Here is a 5,398-nt window from a genome sequence, read left to right on the forward strand (position 1 = left end):
ATAGAAACACTCGTCAAATACCTATTGTAATATGTTCAGATCTGCTTTGAGGATGGACTCCTCATAAGTTTCCATATGGACAATTCGCACAAGTGGTCGGCTACAGGAGTTTATACCCATCAACAAACAGTTATTGAGCGAGTTATGTAGATTCTTATTCACATAATGTTTGGGTTGGTTCTTGCCAGGCCCTCCCCAAATAAACTTATTTGCCTATTAGCTGTGTGTTTCATTCGTTGTGAAGTGGAGACAAAATTGTATTGTATCTGTTGTGGCCAAAAAGACCTTTCGGGAATGTCACATTGTCACACTTTAAAATTAAATGTAGTTAGCAAATCAAGTAACTTACACCATGGACTGGACTGCTAGGCGACTGCCTCAAAAATATAGTTGCTCGATCCTTGAACACCCCCTTTGACTTAAAGTCATCTCAAAGGGCAAGGAAACAAATTGCCACCAAAATTACTCAGAATCCAGGTTAGTCTCTTCTGTTTTTCATGAACAAAGCTTTGCCTATCCAAAGCTCACATTCTGTGCGAATGTTTCTCAGATTATTCATACCATTTGGGGTAATTTCCACGGAAATAAGGTGACCAGTGTGTTTCACCATCTGCCAGCTCCTTTTGAAAACCCAGCAGCTGAGTCTCACTTAAGAGGTATTTCTTAAGTTTATTGATCCACTTACCTGTTGAATGGAATATATGGAAAACAACGAATGTATTCTGTGCAATTGACGATCCTCTTCATTTGCAAGATCCACTTCTTCTGCAGGAGTACGCTCAAGAACAGAGGGCAATAGAGGATCAGGGTTGCAGGATTGCAGATCAAAAATGCTGCAAGGAAACGATAAGTTGATTGACATTTCAGGCCCAATCAATCTACAGTATGCCAATCAATCTTAAGAGATCCAGTCCATCAACTACATGTATGTTTTACAAGGACCTTGGAAAAATTCATCTGGCACCCAAAAAATTATAATGCCTTACTTTTAATTAAGTTATGCCAGAGATAAAAAGCCACATTAAACAGTGGCCCAAGGTACGCTGAATACTGAAATTTATTTCAACATTTTTACTGAATTAAATATTTTGTGTCCACCATCTTTAAAGTGTAATTTGACTTGAAACCAACGGAAGACTTTTGTCCAATATACAGTATCTATTGTAAATTTTATTTTTATCATATGATGAAAACCATGACAATCAGTGTTGATTGCTGATTATGCACAGCACAACAAATGACAGTTCAAAACTGGTCATCAATTAATTTGTTCCTCATCTAACACTACTAACCAAGGAAAATTAGAATGAACCTCAAAAGGTAGCATTAATTCTAATAACTTTAAATTTTGGTAGTTATAGAGACATTATACACATTCTTCTACTTGAATTGTTTAGTTGCACAGTAACTCAGAAAATTCACTTAAGGCCGATAGTTGTTTTCCATTGCTTCATTGTAAAATTGATCTTCGATAAACATGGTTAGTTGTGATATATTTCGCTTCTGCTTTTGCTTAAAGTCATCTAATCTTTGATAAAATATTTTGTGTGATACACACTGCATTGCCGAGCTGTCTTCTTCCAACGAAACTTGCGAAGTCTAATTGTGAATAAATTGGACCGAGAGTGGCCTGGGATGAATAATAAAATATTTGGACAGATCCAGAGGCAGGGAGTTCAAGTTCAAGTTCGGGTGAGTAAAAAAGAAAGTCTTGTAATGAGTATACTGTCTAAAGTCTGTCATAGAGAGAGTGGGCATAAGGGTATGCAAGGAGGGGGGGGGGGGCCACCTGCAAAATAAGGGGGGATAGAACTGTGAAAGAAAGGGAGGTTGGATAGAGGTGATGGGGAAGATGAGGGAGGGGTAGGAAAGTAGAAGAAAGAAAGAAATAACATGATCTTTCTTAGACCCCCTAAAAACCTAGTCCCTGTTTTTTAACTACACCCCAAAAAAAGGAAAATCCTTCTTTCAGACGGTTGATAAAAATAAACCAGTACAATTACAATTGTACCAGTTCAATACAGTACTGTGCAAAAGCAATGCAAGTGATTTCCGATGAAATTCCTGGCTTTTCGCAGCTTTTCGAGGAAATTTCGTTTGAAACGATATTTCACTGATTTTTCGCTGCAATTTTTCAACGTCTATTGTGTCAATCGGTGTGATTTTTCGAACAATAATTCACTCTTCATCTCTGCGACGAATTTTCGAGCAATAGTTTGATCTTCCAGAAAATGCACTGCGAATTTTCGAGCAATAGTTCGTTCGCGAAACTTCACCAAATGGCAGTACCATTTCCCATAGTTTGATTTAAATGTGTACAATTAGACATTAAATTTCCTTCCTGCCAAGCCTCACAAACTTGTATGTGTTATGTCTGACAACTAACCTATTCATAAATTTGAAGTGCACACTGCTTTGATTTTAACAAACTTATAACTACTGTGTTACAACATAGTTAAAACCCTTTGTAACCCTGGAACTCCTTATGTTGCTCTCGCCCGCACAAACTGACCTATAGTTATTTCGATTTAATATTTTTATACATTGAAGAACACTAATATTGTTACCTGGATGCCCAGCTGCCCCTGGGCAAACTGTCATCCTTTTCCTTTCCTGTTTGGTTTAATTTCAGTTGTGAGGTACTCTTACCCTGTAAAGGAAAGATCAAGAGCTGTTGCTTCCAAAAACACATCACTTGAGTACGCACTCGGGTGGAGGCTATTAAGGGTAGTAAGAAATTCAACTCCAGCATCTGAGCTAGGCATTCTGGCAAGGGTATGATCAACATAAATTTGGTTTTATCAATGGAGTTGATGATGTAAATTGGCCACCGTACAGAGATTCTGAAAGCTAATTTGTTGTATTCATCATCGCATCCACATGTCAAGCACTCCATTCCTTATTCTCAATTTCTTAGACTTCGACGTCTATGTAGTGATGACTCCGATTTTTCCAGCAAATCAGAGATGTGCCAGTTCTTCGAAAAACGTGGCTACCCTGTCTCTGTGGTCAAAGCGGGCCATCATCGCGCCCAACAATTTGATCGACAGTCATCACTACAAACGTCACAAAAGAATGACAGAATTCCATTCACCCTCACTTTCCATCCTCATAATCATGCAGTCAAAAGCATCATTCTTAGTAATTTTAACTTACTCCAAAATGATCCCGAGACTGGTAGAATCTTTTCGCAACCTCCACTTATTTCATTCAAACGCGACAAAAACGTAGGCAACTTTTTAGTTAGAAGCGTGCTCAAAACTAACAAGCAACCCGGCACTTTCAAATGCGCGTGCTCACGATGCAAAACTTGTCTTTTCATTGTTAACACTAGCAAGATATCGGGACCTAAGCGATCTGTTAAGATCACCGATCGTTTCACATGTACCTCCGCAAATGTCATTTATTGCATAACCTGTACATTATGCAACAAATTATACATTGGCGAGACAGGTAGACGACTAGGTGACCAATTCTGCGAACACCTTCGCGATGTTGAGAAGAATGACAAAGATGCATCTAAGCCAGTCGCTCGTCAATTTAATCTCCCTAACCACTCCAAAAAACACATTTCCCTTTCCCTACATCTAGAACAAAAATTCATCTTCCAAATCGGCACCCTTAATCCTCACGGTATTAACGAACGCTTTTCATTTAACTAATATATTCCTATTTTTCCCGTTGCCATGTTACCACCAATTGCGTAGCTCCTACTCTACTACAAAAACTACACGTAACCCATAATTCCTCGATTTGCTCTGACGAAGGGCTAACGCTCGAAACGTCAGATTTCAGAATCTCTGTACGGTGGCCAATTTACATTATCAACTCTGTTGATAAAACCAAATTTTTGTACACTACTTCCCCACCAACGCAGCACCACAGTTTCTTTAGAAACTACCCTCTTCATTCATTTATGATCAACATAAATTATTGTCTATGTGACATGGGCATCAAACCATCACGACTAAGCTTGTCTTCAAGCAACCTCCTTCCCAGGGTCTCTCTTCTCTGCAGCCATTGTCGTTGAGAAAAGACCCTGGTTCACGCTGGTCACTTGTCTCCCAAATGTGTGTTAGGGGACGGGTGGGATGGCATTGTCAACATTGCAAAGAGAATCAGCACGCAATTGATTTTGTGGCCAGATGACTATCAACAAAACATTTGATGGCAGTATTTTATGCACTACACATACATGGAATTCGACTTGAACGGCAAAAAGGTGTGGTCAAATTAATAGTTTGCCACAATTTTAAAGGAAAGAAGATTTTGTCATGCAAGAAAACAAGCCTAACATTTATCCATGGGAAACAAACATGTTCAGCGATCAGCCGGTGTGTTGTTATTTAAGTTCTCATGTCACGTATCGACCTCAAATCATCAAATCAAACTGTTTTACATGTACATGTAACATGTGCAGGTATTTTATTTTGTTCTTTGATTTTAGTTTTTCTTTCGAATGTTAAACAATGTGATTCCTAAAGTCGTAATCTTGTACAGTGAGTTGAAAGTTTTGACTTTCAATATTTATATTTCAACAACTTCGTGTAAATTGTCGATGTTGTCTAGGGTTTTTTTACCACTGCACAGTGCAGTGGATACACATGATCACAACCATTTCTCTTCCATTTAGAAAGTAAAAAGAACCCACGTCTAACCTGCTCTTGCAGTTTTCCTTTCTCATCACTTTCATAAATTTGATGAGGCAGTGATTTCACAAAACTTGGTGAGCGGACTACTTTGCGTCTTGAGTCTGGTTTCCCTTCATCAGAACAACGGAATTGGTATCTGTTTATAATTAATAGAAAGAGAAAGATTAGGATTACAATCAGGTACTTTGTAAGGTGATGGAGAATACCCGCAATATTTTATTATTGTCTAGAAACAAGTGAGAAATCAAACTACACATATATAGCAATAAATTACACTTTGGCTAATACCAAAAGAAAAACAAACTTTTTCAAGAGGTTCTCTCTCTTATCACAATCATAATTTAAACCATTATCAGGTGCCACAGTCCCATGTTCTCGAACATAATGAAAATATATAATTACTGCAAATGTAGGTGTCAATTAAAATCAATAAATTATGGTTTAATTAATACTTTTTTTTCAATATCACAGGGAAGATAAGCTATGTTTGTCTGAATTTTAAAATGCTGAGATGCAATCTTTTTCAACAATGATTCAGGGATACTCAGAATAAATCTGAGTGCATGCTCCCTTGTAGTCAAACCTTGTGATTACTATGTGTAGTTCAGATGCTCTATCACTGTGCTATAAGAGTTTCATGGGAGTTTGGCCATTAAACTAGTTACGGTATGACAAATATGTGTTATTTGCCCGCTGGGAGGTCCGTATAGCCAAAAACTGGGACCAGGGTCTTGAAAATGCTGCAG

General features: G+C 38.0%; 1 protein-coding gene across 1 annotated transcript in view; it reads right to left on the reverse strand.

Moving 5' to 3' along the window:
• The window catches only part of LOC137972412 (dedicator of cytokinesis protein 7-like), a 125,496-nt gene extending 120,711 nt beyond the window's left edge, over positions 1-4,785 (reverse strand). The window contains exons 1-3 of the mRNA XM_068819122.1: positions 4,659-4,785; positions 2,568-2,650; positions 686-833 (exon numbers count right to left, since the gene is read on the reverse strand). The gene's annotated coding sequence lies outside the window, so the exon portion shown is untranslated. The remainder of the gene's footprint in view (positions 1-685; positions 834-2,567; positions 2,651-4,658) is intronic.
• Between the last annotated feature and the right edge of the window lie 613 nt (positions 4,786-5,398).

This window comes from Montipora foliosa, chromosome 10, assembly GCF_036669935.1.
Source record: "Montipora foliosa isolate CH-2021 chromosome 10, ASM3666993v2, whole genome shotgun sequence".
Taxonomy (NCBI): Eukaryota; Metazoa; Cnidaria; class Anthozoa; order Scleractinia; family Acroporidae; genus Montipora; species Montipora foliosa.